The sequence below is a fragment of the Alligator mississippiensis genome, chromosome 3 (assembly GCF_030867095.1).
Source record: "Alligator mississippiensis isolate rAllMis1 chromosome 3, rAllMis1, whole genome shotgun sequence".
Classification (NCBI taxonomy): domain Eukaryota; kingdom Metazoa; phylum Chordata; order Crocodylia; family Alligatoridae; genus Alligator; species Alligator mississippiensis.
The window spans coordinates 116582142-116608014 of record NC_081826.1 but is presented as its reverse complement, the minus strand read 5'-3'; the positions used below and the strand labels follow the sequence as shown (position 1 = coordinate 116608014).

Sequence of the window (25873 nt, the reverse complement as noted above, 5' to 3'; positions counted from 1 at the left end):
CTGCTCCCCCAGCCCCCTGATCTCTTCCCAGCCTGGCCTCACCCCCTGCCTGCCCCCTGAGCCCCCCGATCCCTTTCCTTCCCTGCCCTGCCCCATCCCCCCAACCCCCCGAACCCTGCCTCCCCACACCCCAGCATCCCAGGGGAAAAAACAAAAACAAAAAAATAACCCCTGGCACTTACCGGCAGGTCCAGCTGCCGTCTGGCTTACTGGGGCCCCTCCTGCACAGCCCAAGCAGCCCCAGCCCAGGCTCTGCTAACCCCCGTTGCCCTGTGCTGCCCAGGGTGGGGCTCTGCCAGGAGGTCCTGGAGTCCCCACAGCCCCTGCTGCTACGGTGAGTAGAGGCTTTTTTTCTTTTTTTTAAAGTGCCAGAGACTGGGGTTCTGGGGGCAGCTACTGGGGGGCCTGCAGGAGCCGGTGGGGGTTGCTTGCAGGTGGGGCAGCAATCCAGGGGGCTGGGGGAGCAAACAGGGGTGGGGCAGGGCATGTGGGCCCTGCAGGGGGGATGTAGCCCCTGTGGGGGGCTGTGGCCCCTGTTGGGGGGCTGTGGCCCCTGGGGGGGGCTATAGACCCTGAGGGGGGCAACAAAACATATGAATTCATGAAACAGGTCTTTAGAATTCACTTTATGATTATGGTAGAGACACTGGTAGTCTTCCAAATTGCTTTAACACTGTAGATATATCAATAAAACAGTGCCTGACTGATCTCTGTCTCTCTGTCTCTTTCTCACTCTAGTTTTTTTTTTAACTGTGGAGGAACATGGATTTTAGGGTACTTTTCAGAGTGACTTTGGGATTTTTTTATCAGGGATTTTTCAGGTTTCAAGTAGAGTTCGTGCTAGGGAGGCCAGTAGCAGGACCCTGCCTACTCAGAGCTGGCACCTTGGACCCAGCTGGAGGTGGCTGACCTCCTGGCCAGTTGGGGCCAGGAGGACATGCTTTGACAGTTCAAAGCAGGCCACCATACCAGGAACATTTTCTGGGCAATAGCTGCCCAGATGGCTGGGCAGGGGCACACATGGCAGTAGTGCCACACTGAGGCCAACCCTGCAGCCACAGCCCACTGGCAGCTGGCGCAGAGGAGCAGGTGCCTCTACTGGCTGTGCAGTCCCCATCTGCGTCTGCTGGGTGTGCAGCAGGTCACAGCCAGGCAGCAGCCCCCACTGTCAGACTGCTGCAGTGGATAGAGGGTGCAGGAAACTCTTAGGGCTGCTTCAGCAGTCCAGCTGGCATAAGAGGTAGTGTCCCCAGGTACTAATTGTCTGGGCCCCAGAAGCTCCTGAGAGTGAGTAGCCCTGAGCTACTTGCCAGGGCAGCTTTCTGTACTGATGGGGCCAGGACAGAGCAGCTTTTTATACTGCTGAGGACAGCATAGGTGCTGGCCCTGGGCTCTAGGTCCCCCTAGAGCTACAGATTCAGGAGGAGCCAGGCAGGGTTATTTTGCCCCAAGTGGCACAATTTGCTCCACAACAAAGTACATGTCTGAGCACATGCGCTGAGGCAAAAAGCCCTGGTTCAAATTTGCACCGCTTCTATTTGAGCTGCTGTAAGTGCACGTGCTTGCATGTGTGGACATGCCCTAGATGTCTGACCAGCTGTAGCCCTTTGGGTCCAGGTATCAGGTGTGGAGGTTATTTCAGCATGTTCACACTCATTTCTAAAGGCCTAAGATGTCCAAGGTGTGACAAAATTTTGTCTTCTCTCTCTTCTACAATGAAAATTCCTCCCCAGATTGGAGTCCCTTGTGACTGCAGATTTTGCTGCCTGACAGAACCAGTCCTAGGGCTCTTCTGAAAAGCCAACACCAGTATGCATAACAGACTTTGTGATGCTACTGTTCCTAGGCTGTGTGTAAGGCAAATGAGGACAGGCTCCTTGTCACTTTTCCAACTTGTGAATTGTAACAGGGCTCTACACAAGCCTGCCTCCTATGTCAAGAACCTTATGGGTGTTCTAGCAGATCCATTCTATGAAAATAAGGGCACTTTGAAGGTCAAACACAACTGCATTTGTGACAGGAACCTCTTCATAATACTACAGGAGAGGCTGGGCTTAAGCAGTATTTGGTGTATATGGGATCATTTGCCAGCTGGGAGAAACAATAAAAGATTCTAGGAGGTCTGGACCCTGTGGTTGATTTTCCCCTTACAATTTAGAGTAGCGTGAAAACCAGATGAAAGACCACATCTACCAAGTGAGGAAGAAAACAATTCTGAATTCTGAAACGAAGGCCAGTTGCCACATCATGGAATATTTGTTACTTTTGTATATTTTTTAAAGTAAAAGATATCCTGGAAGCGGCTGTCTGGAGCCAGCATTTCATATGTAATGCTTGAGACACTGTATGTGATATGTTAATTACAAAACTTGGCTTTCTTATTTTGTTCTTTGTGGGGCATTTTGTATACGAGGGAGTGAGGGGAGTGGATGATTCAAGCCCCCCTGAAATCAATAGCAGCCTTTCCATTTACTGCAGTACACTTGGGATCAGGTCCAAAGTGACCTCCCTTCAGCTTCTGTCTGAGTGTTTAAATAATTAGATCATTGCTGGCAGCTAACAACATTTTTTTCCCTTAATACCTAAGTGCAAGTCAGTGTTCAACAGGCTATCAAAACACAAGTTCCCATTACTGCAAGAAAAGCAGCGTTGTTTAGACTCAGAGTTCAGTGTTAATTTTTTCTTTGTCTGGTTGAAGGGCACAGCAAACAGTGTAAGGGAAACAGAGTGCACAGGGCAAGCTGTGTCATGCTTCCCATATGTCCTGGGGTGATAGCTTGTTCAAGTTTTGCTTTTAAAAAGTTGGGGTGATTTTCCTTTTAGTCTCTCTCACCAGCTTTGTTCAGTTTCCAAACTCTCAAGAAGTCCGCTACTTACCCAGCAGCTCTTGTGGTTCTATTATACTTTAGTCTCTATCTGTTTTGCCCCACCTATCAGAGTTTTCCCCTTGCAAGGAGACTACTGAGGAAGTCTGTCACTATTTAACTTTGCTAGCAAAGATGTGTAAACACATTCTCCTTCCTTCCTTTTTCATTTCCTTTTTGACAAGGTATTTAGCAAATTCATTGGAATCCGACAAGGCTGTGCCATGAGCACTTCTGCCATGTCCTCAAACTTGTAACCTGTGGGCTGTCAACTGTGCACCTTAGCACCTGCACCGTCCCAGCCCCCAACATGTGGCTGCTGGAAAGGGACTCAACCAACAGCTAGTAGGTGCAGTGATCTGAATGTGTCCCAGTTTTCTGCTGTAATATATACGTTGCACCATGCTGACAGTTGCTTGTTTTTAGCATGGGTAATCACCAATATGTTCTTTTAAGTGAGATTCATAGATGCTGATTACATTTATTGCATAAATTACTTCATTATTAAAATCAGGTCATTTGAGCCCAAAAACCATTAACATGCAAACTATTAACATAATTTCATAAGCTAATAAATCAAGCACAGGAAAAGAATTAAGAGGTTCTTAGTGATAAGTGTTTCTTCAGAGATTAAGGAACACAATTTTCTTATGCATATATTAACATTTTAAGAGTGAATTCATGCAAAAGCAATTTTTTCTGCATATATAAAACTTGTGCTTAATAATCGTTATAGTCAGCCTCCAGAACTGTTTCAAAATTAGTTGTTATTTTTTTTTAATCAGTATAAAGCAATTTGATGTTGAATCAGTTAGCCTGCTGTGATATACCTGCCTGTAAAATTCTTATCTTCTCATCTTTATCAAACAGCCAAGTCTGAGAATACAACATGCTAGGACAAAGTTTAGAAGAAAAATAACTTACACTCAGCTTTGTTAATGAAATGATCATCCATGGTGAATTTTAAAACCTACTCTCAATCTTAAACATCACTAGCAAAATTGTAATTCTCTAATTATAATGCATAACTGTGGTTGTCATCATATAAAAAAAGGTGAATGAAAATGGATTTTATTCCCCTTTCTTATGTAAAGGGCTATGCGATTTTCCAGAATAATATGGTAATGGTCTCTTTTAGTCATTTCATTAACTATTTTTAAAATGAGTAATGCAACTCTAATAATTTGGACACAGTAATATTGTGCAGGGAAAAAAATGAAGTTAATGAAAACCAGAACATAATAAGTAACAGATGAAAATGCACAGAAATCTTAGCAAGCTGCCAGGCATCCCTGATTTATTTAACTTTTAGATGGTTTTGGCTTCCAGTTTCTCACCGACTTTTTTGGGGTGTTTGATACACCTCACCTTCAACAGGAGATTCTGTATTTGGTTCTAAACCCCAATAAATTATAACATTCTGTATAATGCTCACAATGCCTGGCATTTGTGGCCTCTCAGATCCTCAAAACAGTAATACCAAGGCCTCTTTCTTCTCCTTGCCTCCTCTTAAAATAATGTCATTCTGTGGTCACTGCTACGTAGTGACTGACTCAACTGAGACAATCCACTTAGCCCCAAGGGGGCCAGAGAATTCCAACAGTAGGAGCACTTATCCTGATCAGAAATAATAGCAAGAAATAGCTGTATCAGTTCTCCTGAGCAGAGATAATAGCAAGAAATGGCTCCTTGCAGGCTGTATGTGGCCCACAGACCTCCAGTTGGACCAGCAAAACAGGTCTCCTACATAACGAGATAGGAGCATTATCAGGGTGTTGAAACTGTCTCTGACCATGCTGGTCTTGTTTTGTGGTCACTAGTGCCAGCCTTACATATCAGGAAATGCAAGCTTAAGAGTAAATTCCCCTAATTTCTTCAGTCCTTTTCACCTTCTCCCAGCTAGTGGAAGCAGTTGCTCATTTCTGCACTACTGTCATCCCTTGAGAAGGGGGATCATCCCAGGAGTGGTGGAGGCCAGCCAGGCAGGTTAACCCTTTCTGCTTGCTCCCCCTGAAAAGACAGCATGGGCAGCCACAGGTAAGCAGGGGGGAAAGGGAGGGATAACTGGGGAAGCCTGGGGGTGGGGTAGGCGAGGCAGCGAGCAGTCTGGAATGGGAAGCGGGGAGGGATTTCTTATCTTTCAGTCCTCCAGGCCCTTGCTGGCTTGAACATGGGCTGCTCCAAACTTGAGCTAGCACTAACACCATCACCATTTGAGCAGCTCACAGTCCAATATGTAACAAGGCCCTTAATGACATATATGCCTTCTCTACTGGTGTCATTAACAATCATGTTTAAAAACAACATCATTTGTTGAGATTATCTAGTGCTACAAGCAAAAGTCTTCACTGATCTGGCTGGTACTCTTAAACTTTGTAAGAATTATGAACTGAAGTTGAATAGAATCAGAACAATTCTATTCTTCTGAATTCTACAGAAAAGGTCTATTTAGACTATGTGGTCAAGCAGCTTTTAAATTATACTCAGCGGAGCTCCAGTGGTTAACAGAACAAATCATTTAGAGATGAGAGTCATGACTCATGTCTCTCTTTACTAAGTGAAAAACCTAAAAAAAACACTCTTAGGCTACTTTTTCATCCTACAAAATTGATGGATAGGATAGGCAAGGATTTTTGTGGGTGATATCTTTTACTGGACCAACTGCATGGTGAAGAAAAGTGTATTGCATTGGAAAGCTAGTCTAAGTCTATCCCAACCATGAAGTTGGTCCAATAAAAGATATAACCCACAAAAATCCCAGTTTCTTATGTATTTCCTAGACCATCACAACTACAACGTTACTCTAACACTACTGATAGATAGGATATAATTTTTAAGGACTGTCTGATGGAGTAAGCTATTTTGCACTTAGCACATACACTAAGAGTCTCCACAGACAGAGTTGGTGTAGGGTAGGTAGTGTGCTGTAAATTAAACCCTCCTTTACTTGTGTGCTAATTTTCTAATGCAGAAAAGCCCTTTGTGATGTGTCCATGATGGTTTCATTTGCCTCCAAATCAACTAATTTGGAACTGATTTTGTGGAACCCAACTGAGGAGCTAGAATGCAGAAAACCAAATTCTAGGTAAGCATGCTTGCTTGTTTCCTTTTTAACACACAGCAAAGTCTTATAGCAGTCCTGCACGTGAACAAAAGTTGCTTAGACAAACCCACTGTGTTAGAAGTAATTTGTGGATTAGGTGAAGGGAAGTGGTTTGACTAGCCACGTACTATGACCAAACATAAGTGTGATCATGATAAAACAAAAAAAAGTCTGCTCTTTTCCTTTTGTTTGTTTGTATATATTTTTTTATCTCTCTTCCACCTTGGACAACAATACACAGAAAGGTTTCCAAGTCATCTAGAGACTGGTTAGATACCCTGTTTTCTCACATAAAACGCACACCTTTCTCCCCAAACTGACCCTTCCCCTAATTAGGGATGCATGTTTGAACCAGGGAAACTGTTTTCTTCACTGGAAAAGAAGTACTCCTGGAGACACTGTGCACATTGTGCAGCTGCCAAGACAGCTGCGGCTTGTATGCTTAGAAAATTGAAGTGGCAGAGTCCTGTGTTAGCCCTCACTTTAACCCTCACAGTGCTGTAGCTATTTGCTGAGCACTGTAGGTTGTGCACAAAGCAGCAAGTGAGCTGTTGGTAGTATCTTGATGAGATATGTGATTTGGAAACAGCACTTTATTTACAGGAACTTATATAAAGAACTACTTAGAGCAAAGAAGTAATAGTCTTGTGACTGTTCTTTGCAAGGGTCTGGTGCCTAACCCTGTGTGATATACTGTAAGCCCTCCTGAACATAATATGTCCAGGAAGTGTGGCATCGCAGCAGACAGTTTATCACCCCGGGAAGTTCTTGATAACACGTGTCCTGGACAATATATGTTTCCAGGAGGATTTACTTTGTCCACAGTTTGCCAGGACTCTTAACAAATCTTTTTTTCTACATTCTGCTTCCAAAAACAAGATCCATGTTTTATTTGGAGGTGTGTTGTATGTGAGAAAATACAGCATTTATCTACATGCTGTTCAAGTTCCAGCTAACTTTACCATTTGATAATACTTGTTCAGATTATGCATTTCCCATGAGTCTAAAATTTGTGTTTTAGTCTTCAGTGGCCAGGAAAGCTGGTAAAGATTTTTTAACAGAAGGTTTTTCATTGTGGAATGCCTGTTTGTGGGAAACAGTTGGTTTTGCTGCACTTTTCAACTCAAAATGTAGAAGAAATGCTATTGAGATTTTTTGACATTTTCTAAAAGAAAAATATTGGTTAATTTTATATCATAATTAAATCTGTATTGAAATTAAATCTGGTTCTAGTGTGATTTTAAAAATGAATCATCCAAAACAAAGCACTAAAAATTATCTAAATTAAATTTTTTATTGATCCAATCTTCTAAAAAATTTTGGCCCACATAAACTTCCAAGCTTTTTACTTCTTATCCCAATTTAGGAAAGTAAAATTGTCTTCAACCCACCTGTTCTAGCAAGATGAACGAATTGTGCACAGCAGGAAACTAGCATCCTAGTAATATAAAGTTTTCCAATTTTATCTGAAAGCTTTATTTAATATAAGTGAGTGGAGAAAAGCTACTTTCTTGTTTTGCTAGAAGTTACAATTTATCAAGATATATTGTAAATAACAGACGTTTTCAAAAGTTCCTAGAACTTGGGTCATAAGGCAAATTTAAATATTCATAAACTTGACAAAGGCATCTAAGCAGACTTGGCACAAACTCCAGTAGCTCTGTCTCCTCGTTAACCTCAAGTGCTGCACCCACTCTCCCACCCTCCTTGGAAATACTGCTGGTGTGGTGGCATGACCAGCAGTCAGGGGGTTAATAGAGGAGCCCTCTCAGAGCCTCCACACAGCCACCACTGAATCCAGTTGCCACTGAGGCATTGCAACACTGAATTTGGCATCACGTCTCCCTGCAGCTGACTCCAAGTGCTGCCTCTATTCCATTGCTGGTGCCCTCTTTAACTTGGTGCCTGGGGGCTGTGCCCCCACTGCTAGTTATGCTACTGCGTCTAAACCTTTCAGGCCTCTGCTTAGGACAGTAGAGTGAATGAAGGTTTTCTCCCATCCCTGTCTCCTCAGGCCTGAGTTCAGGGTGGCATGTTCATGATAGACATTATTTACAGGATCAGGATGCAGTTCCCCAGGAACTGAAATGAAAATATGCTCAAGTTGTTTTTTTTGTAATGACAATATTTGCTGAAGTTCTGGTTTGTACAGAAACACTTTAAAAATACTGCACTTGTATTTGGAAATGATCAGTTATAGTTATTTATAAATATTATAATGAACAATTTCCATTTCCGAAAGGACTGAGAGTTATGGTCATAGGAATAAGAGTGAATGGAAGCTTACAAAGAATGTGTGTCAGTTCCAGAGATCTCACTGGAGAGAAAAGCATAGGTGGGTCTAGCCTGAAATAATGTGCCAGATAGGCTATCAGCCCAGTAGTGATATTTGTTCAGGCTGACACAATTTTATGGAAATTATGAGGCAGTTTTGGATAAACCTGTGTTTAAATGTGAATAAACCTGGCAGCATTTGGTTAACGAGATTCTTGCCAAATGGACCCAACAGATCCATTGTTGGGATGCAGATGCATTGACTGATGTCAGTGCACTCTTTGTCAGTCCATTCTTGACAAATGGACCCAACATATAATTCAGCAGGTACTGAGCAAACTACCCTCCCAGGCCACCTACTTCAGTTCTTCTGTAAAAAGAACTTACTACTTCTCCATTACCCAGCACAGGTAAATTAAAGGCTTAAGGAAGCAACAACTCTGGAACAGTGCACTGGATTTTTTCCTGGCTCATGAACTACAAACAAAATAGTTAACAGAATCAACAAAGGGAAGTGGCAGAAACTCCTGCCCTTGTTCTTTCTGCAAAATGCTATAATTGAAAAGATGCATCTTGGTAAATGGAAATTAGGCCTCTAGCAGACTGTACACTTAAGATGTGATTGACCAGTTAATCGCATCTTAAGTAGTAACCCAGCCACGTGGTCATGCAATTAATGGTGCAATAAAACAGGGAATAAGCTACAAAGTTATTACATAAAATATGTGTAAGAGCTTTATGGCTGGTTGCCAATGCATCCTAAATTATATGGGTGGTAAGGCATCAGCTGTTTGGGACTCCTGTCCTGAAAAGTGCATGGGAGTCACCAACACTCAAACCTGAGTGGGTTCTTGAGAACATTTTAGGGTTTGCGTCAAGATAATGCAAAGTCAATTCAAGATTTCTCAAAAAGAAAGAATTCCCTCATACTCAGTGCTCTTCTTGGTAAAAGAGGTCATGAAGCACTAAAAGGGAAGCAGTCTTGAAACCTAATCTTATTCTGATCAAATTTACCTTCCTACCTCAAGAAGGAGGCAATTCTTAAAAGCTGCAAGAGATTTGAAAATAAACCCTACACATTCAAGATTTTTTTTCCTTAAGCCTTTGGTACTGAGCTCACCTGGAAAGACTACACATTCTGGCCTGAATAAAATATCTTCTGATCAGCTGAAGAATTCACTGTTCCTTGTAGTCACCAGTTAGGCTTCAGGTCACCTGAATGGAGATAGACTTTAATGATTTCAAAAAACAACCCAGTACCAAAGCAGAGAAGTGAAGCATACCACTCCTGACTATGGCCAATGCTCAGCCAGTGCATGGTCCCACTCCTAAGCAGTTGTAGTTCCAGACATGTTCAACTCCAACACACTCTGTGGTCCTTTTGCTCTCTTCACATCTAGTGGCAGAAAACCAAGTTCAAAGTGGAGATGAGGCTTTTTTTAAATGCTGCAAGCCACCAATCCAGTTTTTCCCTTCTCTCCTTGGAAGACTAGTATTTTATTAAAACTGAAGGTTGGCAACCAGAGACTGACCTTGGACATATCTCATCTCCCAGAAAATAGGATGATTCCCTCACCAATGCCTTGCCACAGCAATGGCATGGAATGTGTTAAGTAAAAATATGCTCAGATGACCCCAGGAAGAGGACCATGCCCCATATCATAGAGAATGGCAAAACAACCTATGCTCCAATCTTTGCCAATCTGACCAGGTTCTGCCCCAAATCCAGCCACTGGTTTGCCTCTGAGCACATGAGCCAGACCCTCCTGTCCAGCAACTGGGAAATTTCTATACACCTCTAGCGAAGGAAGGGTGTGGATGAAAAAGGATGTGGAGAAGCTTGAGAGAGTCCAGAGAAGAGCTATGTGCATGATCAGAGGTTGGGAAAACACACCTTATGATGAGAGGCTGAGAGCCATGAGACTCTTCAGCCCAGAAAAACACAGGCTCGGGGTGATCTGATGGCCACCTACAAGTTTATAAGGGGTGTTCACCAGGATCTGGGGGAATGTTTGCTCACCAGAGAGCCCCAAGTGATGACAAGGTCGAACGGTTATAAACTCATCCAGGACCATTTCAGGCTGGACATAAGGAAGAACTTCTTTACTGTCCGAGCCCCCAAGGTCTGGAATAGCCTGCCATCGGAGGAGGTTCAAGCACCCACTTTGAATGTCTTCAAGAGAAATTTGGATGTTTATTTTGCTGGGATCCTATGACCCCACCTGGCTTCCTGCCCCTGGGGCAGGAGGCTGGACTTGATGATCTTCTGAGGTCCCTTCCAGCCCTAATGTCTATGAAATCTATGAAACATAAACCAAATAATACATCGAGAGGCGAGGGGAATTTCTTTCTGGCTCCTGCAGAGAACTATCAAAAGTCCCAGATCATGGCTTCTCTTCCATTACAAGACATCTCCCATCAGAGACAACATCATTTCAGCCCCTTCATGGGGATACTAAATGCTCAGGTCCATGTACCACATGCTCTAATTGCTTGTCTAAAGATACATTTATCCGATAGTACATAGATTCACTGAGTTCTATCTTGAAGCAATTCAGGTTCCTTACCCTCACTAATGTTTTTTCAGAAGGCAATTTTGAAACTTCACTTCTGATTACTATAAACCTCCTTCTGATTTACAGACAACATGACATGACTGTTTGTATCTATTTGATCTTGCAATGATGTTGTTCTTTAACTTAACAAACTCCTTTCCTTCCCTGATATTCACCCTGCAAGTGTATTTGCAAAGCGTCATCACATCCCCTCTTAACCTTTGTTTGGCTAAGGGAATCCAAGCTCTTTTAACCTCCTCTCATAAGATACTGTCCCCATGCCCCTAACCATCCCAGAAGCCTTTTCTTTGTTCCTGTTCCAGTTTAAATTAATCTTTTATGAACCGAAGTGATTAAAACTAAATGAAACATTCTAAATTGTGTCCTCCCAAAGCCACGAATAAAAGAACAAATATTTCTCTTCCTCAACTTGGTATACTCTAATACACCTTTGATTTCCATTAGCCTTTTTCATGGCTGCATCACAGAAATGGTATGTGATCACCCCATGAGCCCTTTCTTCTTCTTTGGCCTCCAGTCTGTGTGTAGGATCCTATCGTATAGTAAAAGTTCTTGTTGTTTGTCCTTAACTGCATTGCATCATTTCTTTCCAAACTTGTTCATATTGTTTATTGGCTTTTCCCCAGTGTTTCTCTGCTCCTTTCTTCTTATGTGTTTCTAACCAGCAACTCCAGGTGATGGAAAGATGTGATAGTGGTCCTCAATCTTTTTTAGACTTGGAGCAGTCATCATTAGACTTGAGGCACCCCTCCAAAAATGCCAGCTCTTAGTTTTTACTCATTTTTTGACTACAGAAAAGTAATAGAGCATTTTTTTTCTGTTGCAAAGAGGTTGAAAAGAGCACAACAGGCCAGAATGTGTTTAATACTGTAGATTCCTATTTGAAATCTCTGGGTGTATCTTGTTTATCACCTAACTGATAATACGTATGGCAGCCTGTAGGATCTCAAGGCACAGCAGGGTGCCATGGCACCCTGGTTAAGAATCACTGGTATATGCCTAATACAACTCCTGCACTCTAGTCCTAAGAATCGATTAATTTTACATAGTCTTTCCCCTTGTTTTCTGTGTAAATGTTGTTAAATAACAGCTTGACAGGTCTTAGAATTCAAGGTTTTCTGCCCTGTTTGACGCTGTTTTTGATCACCTTGGATGATATGGGCACCTTTCCAGAACAGGACAAAAGCATGCCAGTAAGGGCTCAGTCATTTGGGGTACAGAGCACCTCAAACTAAATGAAGTCAGAATCAGGCCCCAAGATTAAAACTTTTGTTTTAATGTCTTAATTTGGATTTTCATTAAGTAAAATACAAAACATTTTTTCAGCAGCACTTTTCAGGACACCTGCAGTAATTCAGTCAGGAAATTAATTTAAGTTGGATTTAATATTCTAAAATTGTGTTATTGCAACATCATAGTGCTACTGTCCAAAACTGAATCGGCATAAAGTGCAGTGTTACTTGCCAGACTTATGTTAGCATGCATGGTTTAAATGATGACACAAGCAAAACTCTGCTCTGAAACGGACAAATTAAAGATACCAAAATATTATGTTTCCTTTTGCCAATAAGAACAGCTGGCAAGATGGGTTTACTAAATGCAGCTTTAGCCAGCAGACATAGGTTATAATTTTCACAGGCTTTGTCTTTGAAATATGGAATTAACAAAACATTCTTCCCCCCCACCCCTTTCAAAATTGGAGGGTTTGTATCTTTCATCTGGCAAAATTTAGCAGAAAAATGAAAATAATATCAAAGTTACAGGCACCGTAGGGAGGCTGTTAATGTGGGAACAAAGGGCATTTGGCCAGTGAAAATAATAAAAGACTATGCAACTTTCCCAGTGATGGCTGAAGCCCAATTAGTACTTTCCAACTGGAGCCACAATACTCCTTTCCAGATTATGCGGTTTGGCAAGATGCAGCATGAGTAAACTTACTTTCCTAGAAGGGAAAAATATAATTAACAGAAAAAACAAAGTCATGCAGTATTATGCTCTAAGTAAACAATAACATACCACTGGGTATACATTAAACAGTTGATATATGTACACCTTGGATATACTGAGGCAAAACTGTGGCTCAGCAGAGAAGGAATGCATCTATTGTCTATTGACCCCACCGCTGGAGTTTGCTGCTGCCTTTATACACTAGTTATTTTCATTTCTTTAATGGAAAAATATGGATTTAATACACATACTTGATTTAATGTTAATTAAACTAGTGGGTTAAGTTTAGGTAATTTAAAGTAATTTTTTAAGTTTGAAACCTCTGTTTTTGCTACCTTCCTGTTTGTTAAACAACTGATCTACTGTGCTGTTCCCAACACACCATGAGGATAACTTTTTTTTTTTTTTTTTTTACTAATTTTATTAATTGAATGCAGAGATTAGTTTTAATAATGACCAGCATAGTTACAGCCCAGCCATATTTACCCTAGAGTACATTCCACACACCCTGGCAGTGGTATGTCCTAACAGTCCTTTCCACCCTTTTCTGAGTGCTGGATTTAAGGTTGGAACCCACAGCAAACTGGAGGTGAACTGATTGCTGATTTTTTCAATAGCATTTTAAATAAAATCTGACACAGGAGGACAGCACATTAAGTTGAAGGCCAAAATGAGGGGAAACATGTAAAAGAAAGCAAGAGTATAGACTATGGTAGCATAATAAAAACAGTCCTGCTGAGACATCTGGTTATTGCTCTTGCAATGACACTCTTCATAAAAATGCAGGGCAATATGCCAGTAGGAAGACTGAGAAAAAGGAGGAAAAGAAAAGAAAAGAAAGCTTCAAAAAACATGGAACCAGTCCTGTCAGAGGCTTGGACCACACACCTGAAACAATTATTGACTTATAGTTCCATTACAGGATGTATTCATTTGACAGGCATATCCCACTACTGCCTCCACACCCCCTGCCCCCTCCATCCCCCAGCTGCCCCATCCCATTCTCCCATTCTCAGATCTAATTTCATGCATTTCTAATGTAATTTAAGTTCATAGTTCTGATAGTGTATGGACTATACATACATTTGGAGCTTTTTCAAAAGTAAGCTTCTTCAGAAGGGGAGCAGATCAGGAGCATGCAGTAGCTGTTAAGATTCAAACAATGACGTGGATGAGTCTGGAGCGTTATAAAAGTAGCAAAGTTCACCGAAGACACCAAACATTGGGGTACACCTGAGGGATAGGCTGGTGATCCAGGCCAAACTTGACAGACTCAGAAAATGGGTGGATAAAAACCTGATGACATTCAATACGGAAAAATGCAAGGCACTCCACCTCACGGAAAAAGAACCTGCATCACGTTTATAGGCTCGGCAGTGCTATGCTTGCTAACACCACAGCTGAAAGGGACTTGGGGATCATGATTGACTACAAGATGAACATGAGCCACCAACGTGATGTCACGGCTGGTAAAGCAAACAAAATGCTGGCTTGCATCCATAGATGCTTCTCAAGCAAATCTCAGAATGTCATTCTCCTGCTGTACTCGGCCTTGGTGAGGCCCCAGCTGGAGTACTGCATCCAATTCTGGGCTACACAATTTAAAAAGGATGTGGAAAAGCTTGAGAGAGTCCAGAGGAGAGCCACGTGCATGACCAGTGGGCAAGAGAACAGGTCTTATGATGAGAGGCTGAGAGCCATGGGATTCTTCAGCCTGGAAAAGCTCAGGCTCTGGGGTGACTTAGTGGCTGCCTATAAATATATAAGGGGTGTATATCAGGATCTGGGGGAACACCTGTTCACCAATGCACCCCAAGGGATGACAAGGTCAAATAGTCACAAACTCCTCCAAGACAGTTTTAGGCTGGACATAAGGAAAAAAATTCTTTACTGTTCAAGCCCCCAAATCCTGGAATAGACTCCCTCCAGAAGTGGTGCAAGCATCTACTCTGGACTCTTTTAAGAAACATTTGGATGCCTGTGTTGCTGGGATTCTTTGACCCCAGCTGACTTCCTGCCCCTGGGGCAGGGGGCTGGACATGATCTTCTGAGGTCCCTTCCAGCCCTAACGTCTATGAAATCAGTGAAATCTCTATGAAATCCCCCTGCTGACTAAGCTATTCTGAGACTATTTAGAAGATATTTCTCTAGTGGTGCTTACTTGCCCATTATCCGCTTTTTCACTATTAAGTGAACTGTTATATTAAATTCAATAGGCTACAGCTATTTAGTTGTGTGTATGCATTTTATATGTATGTATGTGCATGTATATATAGAGTAGATGCTGGTTGTCATGGTCTCATTTTTCCTTTAATTATTATTACACCTTTGTTTTGATTGAAAGCAGTAATACAATATATCACCCATTACACTTTTTAATTTCTATATGACAGGTATATCTGTAGAGCCTTTTGCTTTAGCACTGTGGAATAAGGCTAGAATATCCTAAATGGAAGAGACTAAAGACAAAGCTGTATTTGAGAGCTACAGCTTAACAAATACACAGGTACTAACTTCATCTAGCAAAACAAATGGGGTGGAGGTAGGGACAGGTAACACCTTAAGACAACCCTTGTTATACTGGTAACTCAAACAACCCTTACATTTAAAATGTAGTAGAATGTAGACCTGCATGTGTGCTTGCACTTGCCACAAAAATTTCTCAAAAGCTAATGAAGCAAGCTCAATGTAAATAACCTCTTCTGACATGAGTACCAATTAATTTACACTTCTGAAGCCACAGTTTACACATGGTGATACATTTTCCCTTGCCCCTGAAAGCCCCTCATCCACATCGTAAAAGGTATGAAGCTTATTTACTTAACATTATACTAGCCCATGTTCTTGAATCAAGAGGGATTTCTAAGAAATACAGAACAAACTAAAATTTGCTATTAAAGGTGCAGCAGGACAGCTGTATTTGTTATATTTACCTTAAATCCAGGTAGAGGGGGCTTTTACCTCTTGAAATTCATAACTAATTTTAGTATATGTGCTGCCGAAACGTGAGCTGGATCAGCTCTTAGACAAAAGAAGCTAAGAAATTTTACATTATAAGAAAAATAAATCCTCCAAATTTGCTAACAAATTTGCAAAATAGTGATCAAAGTGTATGCAGCTCAACATCCAAAGAATATTATAACAACAGCATGGCATAGTAGGTGAAGATACTAATTATGAATGTATTAACATTCTCTTGAATTTCTATAAATAACTGAATAATCTTGAAGAGAAGTAGAATCCTACTGACATGCAGCAGTATGGACAAGTGCCCAAATTCCCCAGATGAACAGAAAACATATTAAAACAAAACAATATAAACCTTTTGAGAATTTTCTTAGATATATTTTGAAATAAGGACATACTGAAAAAGAATGACACTGACAAAGCTACAAATGTCCTGAATACTCCATCAATTTGATAAGAAATGTTCTAATCCCATATCTCTGTAGACACAAAATGCATAATTAAAGTACCCCCACACAACACACCATACTTACTCCCATATCAGACACACCTTTCCCCCCAAACTTAGTCATCCAAAATTGTGTGTGTGGGTGTGTGTGTTTTAAGTGAGAAAGTCAATTTCCACACTGGAATGAAAGCATGAGGATGCTGGAGCTGCCAGACGCTGTGCTGCCTTCAAGGCTACAATAATCCCTATCCAACACCTCCCTTCCCCAGAACTATACCTAGACTCCTGGTGGCCCCAAGAGAACTTTTAGTATCAGGCCCCCCTCCACCAGAGATAACAATAACAATAATAATGATAATCGGACAAAAAAATTACCAGTTTTGGGCCCCTTTTCTGTCCAGGTCCCAAGCGGCTGACTGGTTCAGCCATGCCTGTGTTTGGCCCTGCCCTTCCCCCTCCAAAAAAAGTACTAGAACTGCATGCTTCTACCCTCCCCACATTTCTCCCTAATAAAGATAAGAAAATTCTTACCAATTTGTTTAGCAGGGATTAGTCCTCTGTTCCCTGTACTCACGCATATCAATACATCTGGTTTTATATATCACAGGACATCTAGCAATATAGTAAGCTTAACTGTTATTCAGTGAAATAGTTGTTATAATTCCTAAAAGATTAAGGGTGGACTTTTCAATCATTAGAATTTGGGCTTGTAAATCACTTGGATAATTTTGAAATCCTCATCTTTAATCTTTCCCTAAAACTGTACCTCATGTACAACATCCTGCTCCCTATTTCAGGAAGCTACTGATTTATAATGTACAAGTGCCCACAATGGAGTCCTTAAAAGCTGATACATGTCCAAAAGGTTATAGTCATATCTAAATATCTTTCAGGTAATACAAAGGAATTTAAATAACTCCTGTAAATCAGACTTTGCCCCACTGAACTTTAGATACATTTTAGAAAGTCTTACCACTGTTGAAATCTGCACAGTTGATTTAAAGTTCCTCGTGTCAATGCACTCCTCTTAATTATATTTTGCATCCTACAGCAGTAATAAATGGTATAAATATAAATACAGAGTGAAACTTAGTCTCTGCAAGCAGGATAACTAACTGGTTAAAAATCCTGAATTTTCCTAATACCACATAATATGCCACAATCCATATCAGTAAACCTAAATATTTTTAAGTGGACTATATACTAAAGACCTCCTACAGACTGGTATGGAATCATCAGTATTCTATAGTTTTAGGGTCAAGTTCAATTTCAGTTCAAGCACTTCCTCTTACAGTAATAGAAGGTGATCCAAGCCTTTCATGATTATACCATGACAAGACTTAGCAGCCCAAGTCAAAATGGAATGATTTCTGGAATGTTGCTTTTGAATACTTAATGTATCCATGAAAGCTTATGCCAGACAAGCAAACAAAAACGCCACCGTGATTACATGAGTAAAATAAAAAATATGGTCAGCAGTCTAAATCACTAAATTGTATCTTTTCCCCCTAAATGACTATGTGTGCAATACCACAATTTAACCATTACAGTTTATGCTAAATGTTATGTTAAAGTCCTTGTAAAATTTTCTTACTGTATACTACATCACGTGTGGTGCATTCAGTGTGCTGGATATTTCTCCCAGCAATATTTCTGTTTGTTTTCTGTTGGTTTAGGCTTATACAAAGCCTGTATTACCTTTGAAACAAGCACATAAAAAACCCAGTCATATACTATAAGAAATAGCTTTCTCTGTAATGATGGTAGTGCTTTTTCAGATGCATGTACAAAACCAGAGCTCTCCAGTACCCTTTTAACCCAATTAAGTTAGCTTAACATGACTATAAAGGATTTGAGATGTAGCTAGGCATGTTAGTCACAAATTAGGCAGAAGGCAGGGTGGATTTGTACTTTATAGACAGAGTAAATCAAAGATGTATAGCATAAGCAGATGACTTATAGAATCTAATGAAGAAAGCCCCTGGTTATGAAAGCTTATGCTATCCATTTTGATTTAGTTAATCTATAGCCTCCTGTATATGTTACAGGTGCAAAGTAGCTATCATACAATAAAAACTTCTAACCAGCTATAAAGTTAGACCTCGAAAATGTGTATTAACTTTATAGCTGGTTGCTATCAAGCTTTAATTTGCACATGGAGCAGGGTCTCCTTTGCAGATGGGAGCCCCATCAGCTGCCATGATCCCCCGGGCCCACATAGGTCTCTGTTCCTGGCTACGCCTCATAGAGCTCTGGGTCCTGGCTGCGCATGAGGCACAGCTGGGAGCAGGAGCCCTGTGAGTTGCAGGATACTGGGTCCTGGCTGCACGTGGCACCCATGATTGGGAGCCCTCTCAGCAAGGAGGCGGGTCCCAGCCATGGGTGCCTGCTTCTTGCAAATGCAGAGAGAGCCCAGGATTAGGCTCCCCCTACACGGGCAATAAGATGCAATTGGTTCTGATGCATGATCCCACAATCGCCCCTCTTGTCATCCTTGTGTGGCATGGCAGGAGGCGCGACTGTGTGGATCAGGCATTGAATTTAATCGTGCCTTTACTTACAAGTATAGAGGGAGGGCCTATAAGGCACAAATCCACCCTACCTTCTGAAAAGTCTTTGACATACCCATTCTGCAATTCTCCTTCCACAAGGATTGCCACAAAGACAAAAGAAATTTGACACAGCTGTGTCCTCAATATAAGCTGCCTATTAATTTGCTTCAGTTTTAAATTAGTGAGTGCCATAGTAATTGCAATGATTCTATATTTTGTGATTTTTTCTTGTGTTCAAATAAATATGTAACTTCAGTGTTTTCCTATGCATCTTGAATTATGTACTTGACAGTAGAATGTTGCCTGCGACTGTGTGTGTGTGTTCATATGTATACATATCTATACGTATATATTAAGAACATTATATATCATCTTAATCACGGGCAGGCAAAATATGGCCCGTGGAGGCATTTTCATCTGGCCCGCAGGGCCCACCAATGAATTGTACCTCACCCAGCCCTTCCATCCACAAGGGTGGGAACAAGGCGCCCAGGTATATACCCCCCTCCCAACACACCCTATTGTGCCTCACTCCCACCCTTGTGGGCAAAAGGGTCTGGCCGAGCCAGCATGCAGCTCCAGGCAGGGATGCTGCTGCTGCAGCCTCTGGGGGATGGGCTCAGGTTCTCTGGAATCCTGCTCGCTCCGGGCAGCAAGTAGGGAAGCGGCAGTGGTGGGGTTGTGCGCAGCCTCTGCTGCCAGCTGCACCAGCAGGCAGGGCTGCTCTGAGCACTCATGTCCAGTGCAGGCATGCAGCAGCACATGGCTCCAGCCAACACTGCACTTGTGGGGGAGGAGTACAGCCTACCCGGCCCGCCTTTATTACGGGAGCTTTGTGTGGCATGCATGTAGCTCCCAGCTCTCAATGCCAATGTCATTAACGAAAATCTTATATAAAAGCAGGCTGAAAACAGTTTTTTGAGGAACTCTGCTAATAATTTCCTGCCAGCCTGATGCATCCCCTTTTAACATTATCCAGCGCCATGTTCCCAGTAGCCAGTTCTTCATCTACCTTACAAGTCTTATATTAATACCATCTCCTCCATTAATATTTTCCCATATGACCCCAAGTCAGATGCTTTACTGCAGTCCCGACAGATGAGCTCTACCATATTTCTTTTGTCAAGAAACTCAGTTATATAATCAAACAAGACAAGCAATTAATGTGGCATGATCTGCCTTTAGCAAGTCTATATTGCATTTCATTCCATTTACATCTATGACTTTATTCTTTCCTCACATTTAAAATGGCAGGGGAAAGAAAACTAAACTGGACAACTACAGGCCTGTTGGTTTGATGTGTTAGAAATATTTGCTAACACACTTGCCATCTCATTGCCAGTTCTTTCAGAATTCTTGCCTGAAGATTATCCCTCTCCCACTGATTGGAGTGCTTGACCTTATTTGAGTTTAGATTTCACCTTGGCTGTGATCATTTATATTTCTCAGATTGTTATTCCCACTAGCTATCTTCCCTTTGCACCAGTAGTCAACACTAGCACCTTAATGAGAAATGAAGCAAAGTATTGCTTTAATTTTGGGGCCATACCTAAATTTTCTTTATTTTCTACTCTGTCCTCATTATATAGAGGTCCTTTTTCCTTTCCCTGTTCTCTTCTTATTTATATGGCCAAAAAAACCATGATTTTTGGCAAGTCTCATTTTATCTCTAAGATTCTTGACCTCTATGCCACAAGTTTCTGAGATGATATCTTTTTTTCCACCCCTGGCAAGCTCTCTGTGTATTTGTAATTTCCTGTTTGAAAGTGGTTAGTCATCTGGTTAGATCCAGAGCACTTTTCAAGCAGGATCCCCTCCCCACATTTTGGATCCAAATTCCAGTTAGTTTTAGCACCTCTGACCTCCTCCACTTTGAGACCTTGAGATCTTCAGTCCAGTTGACTTCCCTAGCTTGTTCTCTTAATTAATCACAAAGTTTGTCCTTTTGAAATAATTCCTATAACAGAAAAAAGGAAAAGATTATTTATTTTTTATAGTTCAGATGGAACCATACTAGAATATACCATGGAATCTGAATGAGTTAAAACACTTGATAACTATCCTGCTTATAAAAATCAGTATTCCTCTTCTGATGACTGATGACACAATCTAGCAAAAGAATGCAAGGTATAGCATGTCAGATGTTCAAAATGTAGTCTCTACCTGCAGTCAAGCACACATCTATTTGTATGTACAATTTTTTTATTTTTTCCAAATATAAGTTTACAATTGCATGCAAATATGCATAATTAAACATACAAGCACTCTGATTCTGTGTATAACTGCCTACTGTGCATTAGCAGTAGAACTGGGCAGTAAGTTTCCTCTCTAATATATACAGATATAGATATGTGTGTGTGTGTATTTAAGTTATGCCTACAGTTTTAACTTTGCAATTGACTATCAATGTATTTAAATTTCATGGGTACACTCAAGAGTTTCATATGCTAAAAAGATTATCTTAATTTCTCCTTAAAAAAAAACTATTTGGGGAAGGGAAGGAAAGAGTAATAAAAATTAGTAGATGCCCCACAGCACTGTGATTTTCAGTAAGGTTATCTTCCAAAAACACAAGATGGAATGTGATCCAAGAATGTGCTACCATCTGGGCCCTGAGAAAATGTAAGTGGGATGTAAAGGAAATTAAATATGAATGCAAATCTGGTTTTGTCCTTGTACCTTCCAAAATAGCCTTTTGTTTTCGGAAAACCCAAGGTGGAACAACAGAAAGCAAATTATGTTTGTGCATAATACATTAGAAAAATTGTTCAAGCAAAAGTCATCCATATGTAAATGAGTTTTGTAATTAAGGTTCTGTTTTGCAATATGAAAACAATTTAAGTTGATAAATAGGTACCAAATCATTCTACAGTGCTTAGAAGCAAGTATTTTTAATGGAAAAATGCTAATGTGTACTGTTTGGATTTCTATGCTGCTTTACACTTCATTGTTTCTATTCCTTTTAGTTTTGTCCTGGCCTGGTCCTCTCCATTGTGGAAGACTGTGATATCAGTATGGACACATATAGTAATTGAACTGTTCTACTGTCACTGATTGGGAATCAGTTCGCAATAGTTGTGGGATACAGTACTAGAACAGACACCAAGCTAAAAGAAGAATGTCTACATAGATATTTATATCACCCCCATAAACTTTGATTTCTAAGTTCCCATTTGAGCAGGCGCTGTTAGATTGAAGTAGCATCAGGAAACACTGGCAAAAATAAAAATCACTACAGGAAGATACACTTTGATTATCAAGAACAAAGAAGCAAACATAAGAACATAATAAGAAAGCAGCACATCAGCATCTGAGTAAGAAAAACAAAATTCTTCTTCTTTAAGACTCAAGAAAATTGTCTCCCAAAATCAAAATGATAAATGAAGAGAAAAATACCATAAGCACAGTGAAATTTTACTGAGATTATAGTTATGTTTTAGCCTAGAGAACCAACATTAACACAGTTTTATAAGGTTGTCTCCTGCAGTCTTACTGTTCTGAGGCTCCCTCTACATGTTACATGTATTATGTAATTACCTGGTTTATTATGCAATTAATTTTGACTGGTTACACTGAAAAATTAACTATGGTACTTTCAAAAGTCAAATCAGCTATAAAGTTACTGCTAGAAAATGTGTAATAACTTTATGGCTGGAAGATCGCATCACCTGCAGTCTCCCAGCTGCAGGGGTACATGGTGTGCCCCTGGGGCTGAGAGCCCCATCAGCTGAGGGGGCTCCCAGCCACAGGAGCTTGCTTCTTGCTGGTGCAGGGGGAGCCTGCTTCAGGCACGATTGTATGGATTGTACATTAGATCTCATTGTGCCTTTTCCTACATGTATAGAGGGGTCCTGACAACTCAACCATTTCCTCTGTTGTTAAGTTACATATGTGTATCACAAGCACTACAGTGGTTCTTTGATATGTTCAAACCTATACCAGAGTACTATACTGTTTAAGGAACTGCTGTTGTTTGAAAACTAGACAAGATTCTTATGTGAATGAAGCTGGGAGAAAAAAATGGCAAAAGAGATGATAAAACAATGCTGTTATCTGTATTTTTCAAAATATAAATAAGTTAAACAATCTTTTTAAAAACAAACACATATATAATCATTTTGTAAATTCAGTTTCTATCACCCTAAAATGTAAACACACACACACACATGTATTCGCACTATAAATAAACTGTCACACACTTCTGTAAAATTCCATTTACGATGTTGTTTGGGAGAAACAATAACTGTATGTTCTTTACCAACAATTCTGTTATTGATTACAGGTTTCCCTCACTTTATGCGGGTTCTGTATGTGCAAATTAGCTCTAATGCATTGACCCTTTTTATACCAAAAATTTGTGATATGCAAGGTAAATTCACCCTTATGCGATTGGTGTGGTGGAAGCCTGCAGTCAGCTGCTTTGTGCGGTGCATTGTGGGAGTGATGCGGACCAAAATATAGTCTCCTGTGTGGATCTGTGCTCTTCATTCATTGTCTGCAATGTAGTTGCCATCCCCATTATAGTAACATTCACTACCACCCTGTGCTTCTGTGTACTGTCTGCTGTTGGCGGGTACCAAAATTGTCTTGTAAAAGTGGTAGAAATGGGTTTGGGGGTCAGTACAGTCATGGTCTTGGAATGTATCCCTACTTGTTACATTGTAAAGTTGGTTCCCTTTATGCGAATTCGAGTTATACGCTGTTTTTCAGGAACACATGTATAGCATAAAGCGAGGGAAACCTGTGTAATCGATATTATGTGGATGTATTAACTAGTTGTTCATAGTAACCCATAAAGACATGGATTTCAAAATGAAAATGACCAAAATAATAGCACATAAAATAACAAACCACTTCATGGGATGTAGTTAAGGTTCTTGTAATAAAATATGTACTTCTTCCTTCTTGAATGAAAATAATGTGTTGCATTAAACTATTTTTTGCAAAATTAAGCAGTAGGTAAATAGATCCACAAAGCACATGTTATTGAAAAAAACAGAACCTGGTATTGTGAGTACAGCAAACTTCAGTATCTGAGGCTGTCACTCAAGTGTTTGATGCAACACTCACTAAGAACTGGCATTTTTGTTTTACTTTCCCTTTTCTCAAATTAAATTTTGAATTGTTTTAAATAATTGTTTACGATAATAAAGTTTGATTTGATGTGATTTTTTTTTCCTTTGGTTTCAGGTTTGGAACCAAAGGAAGACCTGCTGAGGACAAGGAACTAGTAAGAAAAAGCAGTTAAAGAATGAAACTTACCCCTGAAGTTTATTCTGTTCATCTCAGTAGCACTTAGTGGACAAATGCAGCTTCTAAAGTTTTAATTTCACTTGGAAATGAATAGGTCTTGATTTATCTTTGGTGAGTTGAAGTGTGGTTTCAGGCTACAGTTTCCTGGAGAATTTAGGGTAAGGTGAAATACACAAGGCTGTCTGGGGAGAAGAGATAAAAATAAATTGATATGGATTGAGTAGTTGCCAAAGCTTCTAAGTTCACAATGAGAAACTGGCTACAAGAGAAGAAATTTTAACTCAGAAGATGCAATCCTCAGCATTAAATATAGCTGATTTGGTTGATGGCAAAGCAGGGTGCTAAGCTAGTTTTACCCCACCTTGTCCTGGCAATCTGGGGGTAAATGGGACACCAGCACATGTTAGAGCAGCTCCAGAATTTAAAAGACACTTTAATTTGTCCTGCTTAGAATAGAACCTCTAAGGCCTGTTCTGTTGGCCTCAAATCAGTGGTGCATCTCATATCTGGCCCAACCCTACCAGTTCTGGCCCCTATCATGTCATGTACCCATTCAGAACACCCTGCTCCTACTGTCCTCTTTGCAACAGCCCCAGCTTTCCCTACATTAGTACTCCTTGGCTGGGGACAGACATTGCACAAAACCCAGTTTAAGTGAGCAGAAACTGGTTTAAGCCTGTAACAGAACAGACTTTCAGTGCACATAAACCAGTTTCAAAATGGCTGAAGCCGGTTTGAGATAATTCTGGGTGAATGTAGTATCAGACAACTGATTGAGCTCAAACCTGTTTATGCAATGTCTGTCCCAGACCCTTCCTGGTTTAACTTAAACCAGAGTCTGCCAGCTCTCTGGGCACGATCTCTGGGCTGGGCTCTCTGCTCCAGGGCACGCCCTCCTCTTCAGCTCCCCAGTCGAGCAAGGACAGGCAGGGGTGGGGGTCTGGCCAGAGAGGTGTTTAATTCCCCCCTCCCTGTTCCACCAGCAAAGATCCAAGCTGGGTCTTCCGGGTGCTCCTCCCTTGCTGCTGCAGCGGCAGGCTGCCATTTATTCCTCCCCACTACCTCTAGGGTACTGCAGCCAGGCCTGCCTGCCCTGACTGCTGCTGCTCACTCCCTGCTTGGGGCACGTGGTGGAATAAGCTCCCTCCTGCCCCCGTTGTTGGATGCTAGAGGGAGGGGAATAACCCCCATCCCTGCCCCCTGCCTAAGAGAACTGCTGGCCAACATCTGGCTGTGCCCCTGCCTGGCTGCTGCAGAGGGCAGCAACCCCTGTCATACTGTTGGGGAGCATGAGCCCTTTCCCAGTGAGGGGGTCCTACTGCAGGGTGGGCAGAGCTGTGCCGGACTGCACATGGCAGCACCAGGGCTCGGAGGCAGGCAGAGCTCTCCAAGCTGTCGCTGCTGCTGCCATGATCCACAGCAGCTTTCCTAGCCCTACCGCATGGCCCCCTGCCAGGAAGGGGCTTGCGCTCAGGGAAACCATGACAGAAGTGGCTGCCCTCATCTCAGTCACTCCCCCCACGCCACTCCAGTGGTGGGGTGGGGGCAGGGCCTGATGCCGACTGGCAGGGCCTCTTAGGCGGAGGGCAGGGAGCGGGCTTTTCCCCCTCTGCCCCCAAGGCACCACAGCGGGGTCTGCCTGCCCCGATTGCCACCACCACTTGCTCTGTGTGTCCCAGGCCAGCTGGGCACTGTGAGTATATCAATTTAGCCACTGGGCTGTTTGGTTCGGGATCGAGGAGGCAGAGTTGGGAGTAAAGCAATGGCAAATTTATTATAGCTTACACACACACAACAGTTAACAGAAAGATAAATGCAATAAGCAAATAATGCAGTATTAAAGAGCTAATAGTAAATAATAACAACAGAAAATAGCAACAGATGGATCA

At 41.4% G+C, this 25873-nt stretch overlaps 2 long non-coding RNA genes across 3 annotated transcripts in view; one reads left to right on the top strand and one right to left on the bottom strand.

Moving 5' to 3' along the window:
• Positions 1–3331: 3331 nt before the first annotated feature.
• The window catches only part of LOC109283892 (uncharacterized), a 41322-nt gene continuing 18780 nt past the window's right edge, over positions 3332–25873 (bottom strand). The window contains exons 2-6 of one of the 2 annotated variants that reach the window (XR_009460823.1): positions 23994–24166; positions 20594–20688; positions 17153–17224; positions 13848–13909; positions 3332–9456 (exon numbers count right to left, since the gene is read on the bottom strand). This is a non-coding gene — a long non-coding RNA (uncharacterized LOC109283892). Of the gene's footprint in view, positions 9457–12071; positions 12760–13847; positions 13910–17152; positions 17225–20593; positions 20689–23993; positions 24167–25873 lie in introns of those variants that run through there. The other variant, XR_002091210.2, reaches the window with a different exon arrangement.
• Positions 5886–23999, top strand: LOC132249359 (uncharacterized). Its single transcript, XR_009460824.1, has 3 exons — positions 5886–5949; positions 21698–22045; positions 23922–23999. It is a non-coding gene; the product is annotated as an uncharacterized LOC132249359 (long non-coding RNA).